The sequence below is a fragment of the Theropithecus gelada genome, chromosome 14 (genome assembly GCF_003255815.1).
Source record: "Theropithecus gelada isolate Dixy chromosome 14, Tgel_1.0, whole genome shotgun sequence".
Classification (NCBI taxonomy): domain Eukaryota; kingdom Metazoa; phylum Chordata; class Mammalia; order Primates; family Cercopithecidae; genus Theropithecus; species Theropithecus gelada.
In genome coordinates, this window is record NC_037682.1 from 48,739,395 (window position 1) to 48,750,948 (window position 11,554).

Here is an 11,554-nt window from a genome sequence, read left to right on the forward strand (position 1 = left end):
GTTTTTTGTATTTTTTAGTAGAGACGGGGTTTCACCGTGTTAGCCAGGATGGTCTCGATCTCCTGACCTCGTGATCCGCCCGTCTCGGCCTCCCAAAGTGCTGGGTTTACAGGCTTGAGCCACCGCGCCTGGCGTCCAGGCTGGTCTTTAACTCCTGTGCTCAAGCAATCTACCCCCCTTAACTTCCCAGAGTGCTGAGATTACAGGCATGAGCCACCACACCCAGCCTATATATGTGGATGTTTTAAAGTACCTATATGATGTGCTAAAAAATAAGAAAACAGCATTTCTTTTTAAAATGAAGAGTAATATTTTCCATCGTCACAAACAATGCATGTACACTGAAGATAAATTAAAATATATTCAGAAGCAAGAATAAAATTTAAAAATAAAAACATTTATAATCTCACCACTCAGGAATAGTAATCACTATTAAGACCTTGGAATACAGTGTTTCAGACTTGTTTCTTGGCATATATGCAATTTATTTCTGAACCAGGATCATATGTACATACTGATTTAAAAAATTTAAATACATAAATGAACATGTTTTGGCTGATATTTTTTGAAGATTACATTTCAGCATTCCTGAAGAGGGGGTCAGCAAAGCTTCTTGTTAGCTATTTTAGCTGTAATAACTTTGCAGGTGACATGTCATTATTTTAGAAATGAAAGCATAAATGGTCACATTAAATCACCAAATATGGAAGAAATTCAAGCAAAATATTTTAATTCTCTAAATCATTAGAGGTGTCCATTGTGTATGGGATCTTAGAAGTCTGCTTGTATGTATATCATGAGGAATGAAATATTTTTTTATAAAAATTGTTGTTTGTTTTGTTTTGAAAAGGAAGCCTGCATGGAGGTTACTGGGGGATTGAGGATGGGGAGGAACTCAAGACTACAAAGGAAATGAAGCCTGGAACATCAGTATAGGAAAGCAGTCCTATCTTAGCTGTTAACATTTAAAAAGCCCTTTCAAGGACTAAAGAAATAAAGGCTACAAATGTCTGGAGCTTGAAATGGCTTTTATACTTTTGAACCTGTTACAAAAAGCTTTTCTTAGAACTCTCCTTCTTTTCCCTCCCCTAAAACAAAATGGTTGGAAAAGAAAAAAAAAAAAAGAAAAACAGGAAAAGAATAGATATAAAGGATGTTGTCATAGCTTATTTTACGTTTCTGAGCCAGAAGAAAAGCTTAAAAAAAAAAAAAAAAAAAAAAAAAAAAAGAACAAAGAGGAAGAGTTGCCATATTTTAAAGTCTGAAGGAAACGAGGAGAATAAGTGGTTATATCCTTGAATTTTTGTGAATTGTGTATAGCTCAAATGTAGGTGCATTTCTAGAAGGAATCAATACTTCTTGATTGTGCTACTGCTAAACTTGTTTACAAACAAGCTGCAAAAAGTAAGAGAAAGAGGGTAGTGTGTATTGAGACTATGCTGTTTTTAATACAGTAATTGAACACAAATGTTCTATATCTGTCTTCATGAAGAATAAGTTTCAAAAAGATGTACGAAGGACATAGGTTACCAATTCTTATACAGTTCCTCTCCAAACAGCCAAGAATGATTTTCCTTCCTTGTTTTATGATTTATTCATTGTTTTATTATCAAAGAAATAGAAAAATGAATAACATTTGGTGACTTGTAGATTTTTTTCTTTTAGCATTATAAATCAAGATTTCAGAAGAAATCCTAGTTCTTTCTAATGGAGTCTAACTCTCTGAAATTAAAAACTTAAAAAGTTCTGTAATATAATATGAAAGTTCTACATTTTAGTCTCATTACTGATATTGATATGATCTTGGCCAAGTCACCTAACTTCTCACAGAGTCAAACTAGTTTATTCTAAGTTTCTTCCATCTGTAATGCTCTGTGATTCTATGAATTTAATAAATATGAAAGTAATCTTAAGGATAAAACCACATTTAAAAAACAATTTAGCAAAAATATTACTAATTTCAAATATTTTAATTCATAATATAAAATGAAATTTTAGTATAACTATAGATTTTATTTTTTGAATTATATTTTGATGAAAACATAATAGACATACAGAAAAGTATACAAATCATAAGCGTATATAGCTCATTCATCACAAAATGAACATATCTGTATAACCACTACCTGGGTCAAGAAATAAAACATTTTCGGTGCTGCTGACTCCTTCCTTCCCTCCCAATTACTATGACCCTCTCAAAGGTCACTATCCTGACTTTTAAGATCATAAATTAGTTTTTTTTTTCTGTTTTCGAGCTTTATTTAAATAGAATCATACAGTGTATTTTTTATATCTAGCTTCCTTTACACAATGTTATATTTATGAGAATCATTATTGTTTTATAGTAGTGGTTGGTTCATTTTATTCTATATAGTATGCCATTGTATGAGTTTATTTGTCGATGGGTATGTGAGTTGTTTCCAATTTTTGTCTTATTATGAATGACGCTGCTATGAACATTTTTGTATATTTTTTTATATAAATGTGCATGTGTTACTGTTGGGGATATGCTTAGGAGTAGATAATGATGCCAAAAGGTTTTCCAAACTGCTTGTACCAATTTATACTCCCATATGCTCAGACCATAAAATTTGAACTGTTTCTTTATGACCATTGAAATGAAATGATCACTAATATGAAGCAAGTGAACTTTCTCAGAAGAAAATGATATATGGGTACTGACCAGCCTTACTAATGCCTTTTTTTGTTTTGTTTTAGAGATGGGTTCTCTCTTTGTTTCCCAGGCTGGCCTCCAACTCCTAAGCTCAAGTGATCCTCTGGCAGCCTCCCTAGTAGCTGGGACTATAGGTGCATACCACCACACCTGACTACTAATGCATTTTTTTTTTTTTCCAGACAGAGTCTTGCTCTGTCACCCAGGCTAGACTGCAGTGGCACAATGTCGGTTCATTGCAATCTCCGCTTCCCAGGCTGAATCAATTCTTGGGCCTCAGCCTCCCAAGTAGCTGGGATTACAGGCATGCACCACCATGCCTGGATAATTTTTTGTATTTTTAGTAGAGACAAGGTTTCACCATGTTGGCTAGGCTGTCCCTGAACTCCTGGCCTGTACTTGATTCTCCCACCTTGGCCTTCCAAAGTGCTGGGATTGCAGGCATGAATCACCATGCCTGGCCTCTGATGCTTATTTAAAAAAACATTATAGTACTATTCTTTGGAGACTAGAACTTCGGAATTTCTTACTACCTATCATTTGACACAGGGAAAAGCAGTTGATTTTTTTTTTCTTTTTTGCTAATTTTTGTTCCCTCAACTGAGAGTAGTTGGAAAAAAGTAAAACTTCAAAACCATTAAACTATTGTTTTTATCTGTTTTTTACTTCCTTGCTAAGCAGTGTTTTAATAATAATAAACATCTTTAGCTGTTACAATGTTTTTGAATATATAGTACTTTTTGCTTTGAGTAGAGAGGAAGTTAATGTTTATTATCTGTTCCTACAATGTTTCTGTTCCTCTTTTATTCCCCACTCCTCTTTTTTTCTTTCTAATTCTCATTGAAAGTTTAAGTTTTCATTAAGGACCTTGCTTCCTGTGGGCTATCCACAACACATTAATCATAAACTATTTCTTTGGGGAAAATAAAACACCAAAAACTAACTTAACTATAAAAATCTTATTTATTATAGCAAGACAGTGCTATTCTACAGAAATATAATCTGAGTCACAAATGTGAATCACGTATGTAATTTAAAAATTTCTAGTAGTCATACTAAAAAAAGTGAAAAGCAACAGGTGGAATTCATGTTTCTAATGTATTAGAACCCAATATATCAAAAATAGTATTATTTCAGTATGTACTTGTAAAAATTACTAATGAGAGATATTTTGGATTATATTCTTCAAAAATCTGGTGTGTACTTTATACTACAGCCCTTCTCAATTAAGGCTAGTCATATTTCTAGCACCCAAGAGCCCCGTGTGGCTTTTGGCTATCCCGTTGGACAATGCAGGTTTAGGCTTTCCATAACAGAATGGGAGCAGGTCCCATGCTGTACAAGGTAAACATGATTTTCTCATGCTTTTAGTAACATTCCACTGTAATATGCTCTAATAGTGGGTCATTAATCTATGTTTGACACAGGATTTTTTAGTTTCTGGAGTAGGAAAGGGCTCCAAAGTACTGAAATTTATTTTTTGAAACTTTTCCAACAGGAGTGTTTTGCCAGATTCTAAATGACAACTTTTAAATCAGAGCCTTGAAATCTACAGAAGTCCAGTATATACTGAGGTAATTTACTCATTCTAATGAGCAGCAGCAAGAGACACATCTGGTAGACGTAAAAGACCTAATGAAAATTAAAAGACACAACATTTGGAACAACTGGTAGGTAAATAACAAAGGTATTTGTAATAACCTCTTTCTTATGAGGGAAATTTTTCTGAGGGAAAAACAATGAACATGACATTGTATGAAAAGAACTTTGAAAGTTTAGTAATTTTAGGGAAGTTGGAAATCAAACAAAAGTTCCATGGAAGCAGATTTTTTTTTTCCATACAACAATGCTGTACATAATTTCTTGTTCACTAGGATAGTCTACATAAACCTATTTGAACTATAAGATAGCTCAACTAATTATCATTTGTAGTAATAAATAGTGTTGCAATGCTAAAAGTAAAATAATTTGTATTTTATTATTTCTAATACTTTTGAAAAATTATGTAGAATTCTTTGGAAGATGAGGAAGGAGTTAAATGGAGACATAGATGTTTTTAACAATTAAGTGGTTCATGATGGAGGTTATTTTTTCTAGTTTTTTATTATGCAAATTAAAAAACATATTCACACCTGGGTAGAATCGTGAGTATGAACACCATGTGCTTAGTGGGGAAGTAAAACATTTTTGGCAAAGAAAAGTTGGATCACAGTTTTCTCCATTGGTCATCACATGACAGGAGCAACTTGAGATGATTTAGTAGCTACCTGATTTGAGTTCTGCAGGAGTGGAAGGAGCTGGGGAAGTGTAGTTGTGACAATGTAGACTGCATTGCTTCATGGATTGAGTAAATTGGTACATGGTTTAGTGTTTTGCAGACCAGTGACTGAATTCTGGAAGTAGGCAGTGTAGGATTCCTGGGTTTGGCTGTTCCTTCTTTTATCTTTTATCTATTAACTCTAGATACTTTGCTTGACTTCTTGTTTAGTTTCAACATTGTGCAAATTTTATACTTATATGAATTTTAGAGTTACTAGCTATTAAGAAACTTAAATTTTTAGGAACAATGTATGATTTCTCCTTTTTAAAATTTTTTATTATTTATTTATTGTTTCCACAACAGCAAATGTATGATTTCTCTAAGCAGGCATATTCTGAATGTATTATCCATATGAAATAAAATGTTGTTTATATTGTGAAGTAAATGATTTATATAATGTAAAATAGAGGACTATTTTGTCTATATTCTCAAATTTTTCTTTTAAAAACAATTTAGTAAAAGATTTTGGTAATCTAATGCATTGTATACTACCATTATAATTGTACTTTTTTCTAGTTTTATATTAGCTTGTAAATGCTTGTTAAATTTTTTTTCTGATATTTTTGGCCACCTCATACTTGCAGAAAATTTCTTAGGTATAGTTTGGATGCACCTATTAGCATAAGGCCATGTGCTGTCTAAGAAAAAATCTGATTCAGAAATCAGAAAGTCTGGGGTCACTGTGGCTCTGTCAGTTAATTCTGTGTCACCTTGGGCTAATCACTTGTCTTTCTGGATTTCAGTTTTTTATTTGTAAAACAAGAGAGTTGGCTAGACGATTTCTAAGATCCTTTAAGGTGGCAGCATAATATAGGGAGAGAATATTTGTTTGGAATCAGTCACACCTGGCTTTCATTCATTCACAAGTATTTATTGAGAGATATTATTTATTGTGCTAGGCATGGGAAATATAACAATTAACAGTATAAATAATTGAACTAATTAGTCTCTGCCTTTATGGAGCTTATATTCTAGTTTGGTAGACAACAAAAAGACAACTACATAAAACGATTATAAAATACAATAAGTGCCATAAGGAAAAAAAGGGACTCTGACAGTATGATGTGGGTCTGCCTCAAAAGGTAGTGATTCAGGGTAAGATGGAGCTAGCTAGGTAATTAATGGGGAAATGGTTTAGGTAAAGGGAACAGCGTGTGAAATGGCCTTGAGGCTGAAAAGAGCTTGGTGTGTTCTAGTAACTAAGAACATGAATAGACAATTCTCAAAAAGATATACAAATGACCAACAAACATATGAAAAAATGCTCAATATCACTAATGATCAAGGAAATGCAAGTCAAAACCACAATGTGATACCACCTTGCTCCTGCAAGAATGGCCATAATTAAAAAAAAAAATAGATGTTGGCTTGGATGTGGTGAACAGGGGACACTTCTACACTGCTGGTGGGAAGGTAAAACTAGTACAGCCACTATGGAAAATGGTGTGGAGATTCCTTAAAGAAGTAAAAGGAGAACTACCATTTATTCGATCTAGCAATCCCACTACTGGGTATCTACCCAGAGGGAAAGAAGCCATTATATGAAAAACATACTTGCACTTGCATGTTTACAGTGGCACAGTTCACAATTGCAAAATCATGGAACCAACCCAAATGCCCATCACTCAATGAGTGGATAAAGAAACTGTGGGGGGTGTGTGTGTGTGTGTGTGTATGTGTGTGTGTATGGAATACTACTCAGCCATAAAAAGGAATGAATTAACAGCATTTGCAGTGACCTGGATGAGACTGGAGACTATTACTCTCAGTGAAGTAACTCAGGAATGGAAAATCAAACATCATATGTTCTCACTGATATGTGGGAGCTAAATTATGAAGATGCAAAGGGATGAGAATGATACAATCGACTTTGGGGATTTGGGGGGATGTGTGAAAGGGGGATGAGGGATAAAAGACTACACATATGGTGCAGTGTATATTGCTTAGGTGATGGGTGCACCAAAATCTCACGAATCACCACTAAAGAACTTATCCATGTAACTAAATACTACCTGTACCCCAATAACTTATGGAAAAAAAGAAACAGATAACATTTTGAGGTAAAAAAAAAAAAAGAAACACAATCAGTATTTACTAGAGTATAGTGAAAAGAGGGGAGACTGGCATAAGTTGGGGTTGGAAAGATAGGCAGAGCTTTTAGATCATGAAATGAAGTTTGGATTTAATCTTAAGTGCCATTTTAAGATTTTATCTTAAAAGTAAGCCATTGTAGGGTTTTCTTTTTGAAACAGTGTCTCGTTCTGTCGTCCAGGCTGAAGTACAGTAGCGCGATCGTGGCTAACTGGAGCTTCCATCTCCGAGGCTCAAGTGATCCTCCTGTCTCAACCCCCCAGTAGCTGGGACTACAGGCCCACCATGCCTGGCTAACATTTTTTTCTTTTCTTATAGAGATGGGGTTTCATCATGTTGCCTAGGCTAGTCTTGAACTCTTGGACTCAAGTGATCCACCTGCCTTGGCCTCTCAAAGTGCTGGGATTACAGATATGAACCACTGTGCCTGGCCTGCTATCAGGCTTTTAGCAGGAGAGTGACTGATTTGATGTCTTAAGACATTTACTCTTATTACAGTATGGAGAATGGATTGGAGGAGGTCAAGAGTAGAAGTGAAGCTGTTACATAGTTCAGGTGAGAAATAATGAGAAGCTGTTGCATAGTTCAGGTGAGAAATAATAATGCATAGTTCAGCTGTTGCATAGTTCAGGTGAGAACTGGGTTAAGGTGGTAGAGGTGGAACTGAAGAGATATGGAGCAATTCAAGATATATCTTAGAATGAGAAACAACAGGACTTGCTGATGGATTAGAATTGGGGATAATGCAAAGGAAAATAAAAAGACGGCTCTTAGGTTTCTGGCTTGAGCAACTTATGGACAAATTTTCTGTTTACCCAAATGGGAGGAGACAGACAGATTCAGGTGGGTAGGCATCATGATTTATTTGTTAATTGTTTTCTTTGGACACAGTAAATTTATAATGTTTTTGAGATATATATGTGGAAATACCAAGAAATACAGTAGGTAGACAGTCAAACCTGAAACTCACAGAAGTCATGGCTAAGTATAGATATATCTGACAGTTATCAATATAGGGATGGTATTCAAATCCATGGGAATGGATAAGATCATCCAGGAAAAGAGATATATTTCAGAGGGCTCTGACCTGAGTCCAAGGAACCCTATAACTTAAAAGTCAGGTAAAAGAGGTAAATTCAACACTGGAGGCTAAGAGGTAGTAACTCTTAATAAGGATGAAATAAACCAGGAGATACAGTATTTGGAGGGCAAGAGAGGTTAGGGTTTCAAGAAGGAGGAAGTTGATGATTTTGTTGAATGCTGATGATAAATGAAGATAAGCACAGAGAAATGGCTATTGGACTTGGCAATGTTTGATTTGAGTTCTGGCTCGTCCACTTATTAGTTGTATGACCTTGAACACTTCATTTCACATCATTGAGTCTTAGTTTTCTCACCTTCTCAAAAGGTACTTCTCACATGGAGTTATTCTAAGGATTGATCAACTAACACATATTTACTTGAATACTACCTGAAAAATATGGGATGCAGAGTTGATATTAATTCTTTTCTTCTCTAGTTTTATGATACTTTTAGAAACTTTGAATAGGGTACACCTATCCCTCCCTTCAAGATGTTAATTTGTTTTGGAAAATTCTGCTCTTTAGTGAAAAGCTATAAAAAGAAAATATTTTCATTAATTTTAATAGGAAAAATTATAATGCATTTTATACCAACCCAAGATACCCTCTCTTTTCACAGAAAAATATGGCATTTGGTGAATAATGAAAGCAAGCTTAAATAAGTAATAAATAGCATTTGAAAGTAAATAAATATAGATTATACATAAATTATAAAGTAATAAAGTTTTATCATATTTGCTGAATGAATTAAAGAATTGATAATGGATGGCTGGTAGAGGAGGAGTGTGAGATGTTCATTCTTTGGAAGGTGCATTCTTCTTTCTGCACCATTTTCTGCGTCAATTTTTTTTTAGACTTTTAGGAGCTCGATTATCTTGGCTAAATGAACTTAACTTGAAGTTATAGCACAGAAAGTTACTGTGTTAGGCCATTTTTGCATTGCTTTAAAGAAATACCTGAGACTGGGAAATTTATAAAGAAAAGAGGTTTAATTGGCTTACAGTTCTGCAGGTTGTACAGAAAGCATGGCAGTGGCATCTGCTTGGCTTCTGGGGAGGCCTCAGGGAGCTTTTTCTCATGGTGGAAGGCAGAGGGGGAACAGGCTTCTCACATGGTGAGAAGGGAGCAAGAGAAGGGGGCAGGTGCCACACACTTCTTTTTTTTTGAGACGGAGTCTTGCTCTGTTGCCCAGGCTGGAGTGCAGTCGCATGGTCTCAACTTACTGCAACCTCCACCTCTTGGGTTCAAGTGATTCTCGTGCCTCAGCCTCCCAGGTAGCTGGGACTACCAGTGCTTGTGGCCATGCCCAGCTAATTTTTGTCTTTTTAGTGGAGACTGGGTTTTGCTATGTTGGCCAGGCTGGTCTTGAACTCCTGACCTCAAGTGATTTACCCTTCTCAGCCTCCCAAAGTGCTGGGATTACAGGTGTGAACCAACATGCCTGGCCAGGTGCCACACACTTTTAAAAAAACAATTCTCATGAGAACTCACTATCACAAGGACAGCAATAAGACATTCATGAGAGATCCGCCCCCATGACCCAATCACCTCCCACCAGGCCCCTCTGTCAACGCTGGGATTTACATTTCAGCATGAGATTTGGACGGGGATAAATATCCAACTGTATCAGCTACTTTTAGAGTTGTACAAGATGCCACTTCTTCATTCTATATTGGCAATGCAAAACATTTTGGGTCATTTAAACATGGTACACAATGCATATTTTTCCAGATGATATTCTCTGACTAGAAGTTGTGTTGAGTAAATTAGTAAGTGTTTTGCCAGAAAGTAATGTCAAAACATCACATCTTATAGTATATTTGTTTAGCGATTTTTTTGTGTGTGAAAAAGTTATTATTCTGGGGAGAAAAATATGTTACCTGAAAAGTAATAAAATTTGTCTAGAGCCATTTTAAACTAATAAGTTGCTATCTGGTGTAAGTCTTTATTTACCAATCATCTACCCCACGCATGGATATGTTAGGCTCTGTGAGGATAAAGAAAAAGTTTATAATTTAATGAGTAGCTTTCAGCAGGCAGAGTTTTTAGGTAATTCTTAATTATAAAGGGAATTAGCAAGAAGGTAAAAGCCATTTATTAGTGAGATCTCTCTCTAATAATGCAAAATACTTCCTCAATTGAACAAAATTTGAAAGCATAAGATACATTGTCTGGAAATGAGAGAATCTTTTCTCTCTACATTTTTGTTTTTACAAAAAATGTAGGTATATTTTTAAACTATGTGTTTTAATTTTTTAATATTTACTTTTACTTGGCACCTATACCCTCAAACTATCAAACTACTTTGTGGGGAATCATAAAGCCACTTTGGCAGATGCATAGGAATGTGGATGCATCAGAGGACCACTGTCTAGGCAGGTCAAATCTTTATTTCATATTGAGCTTATACATCTAAGGCACATGTATTTCTTGGCAAAAATCTGAATTTTCTGCTGAAAGACTTGACATAAACAAACATAAGTTCAATGAATTTCAAGGTTTCATTAGGTCTCTATGCCTTAAATATCCATGTATAACTTCTATTGGCATGGTACTTTCAAAGGAAATATATTTGGTAAATTACTTGTTTCCCCTTTCCAAACTATAAAGTTGTTATATGGTAGTTTTAATAAACTACTGTGTGACTGTTATTACTGTTTGCTGTTGGACATACCTTGGTCTCAGAGCAGTAACATGTGCAAATTGAAAATCAACCCAAAAGACTTTCTTATCTGAATATTATAGACAGAGACTTAATTCTATTTCTCTCTGATTATTTTCTTTTTGTTTTGATACTAGATTCAGTTCCCAGTTTAGTCACCCATCTGATGAAGGGGGTTTGTAGGCATCCCTAAATCTGAAAAAGTGGATTAAGATGAACTCAGGGGCATTCTTTACTTTGCTGAAAGTAATTCTGTGTGGCTTACTTCAGTTTATTTACTTTTTTCTCCAGAATTACTGTAAAGGTTTTCTATTTCACTCATTACAGCACAGTGTTTTTCACATTTGAATAGACTGCATCAACATGAATTCTTTATAAGGACCTTAAAAACAAACTTTGCCAAGTCCCAGAATACAGAAGCGAATTCACATCCCAGTACTCAGCTGCCTCATGAATAAAGGAGAGCTTGTGCCTGACACTTTGAAGCTGTAGCTGTTAAACCATACAGAATATTTACCTCAATAAATCATTATAAGAAACTAAGGTACAATTATACCCACAGAGAAAAAGAATTCAAAACACTGATTTATGTGTTTCAGTGCCTATTCCCTTTCCCTACCATGTTTTGAATTTTATGTTTGTTTGTCATCTTTGGCTGTTCCTATGTATCTTTAAACTAATGGGTTGTGCTTTTTTTTTTTTTTTTTTTTTTTTTTTTTTTTTTT

The 11,554-nt window shown here is 34.9% G+C and overlaps 1 long non-coding RNA gene across 1 annotated transcript in view; it reads left to right on the forward strand.

Moving 5' to 3' along the window:
- LOC112607312 overlaps positions 1-11,554 on the forward strand; it is a 283,004-nt gene that overhangs the window by 19,135 nt on the left and 252,315 nt on the right. Inside the window, exon 3 of the long non-coding RNA XR_003115761.1 lies at positions 4,173-4,248. This is a non-coding gene — a long non-coding RNA (uncharacterized LOC112607312). The remainder of the gene's footprint in view (positions 1-4,172; positions 4,249-11,554) is intronic.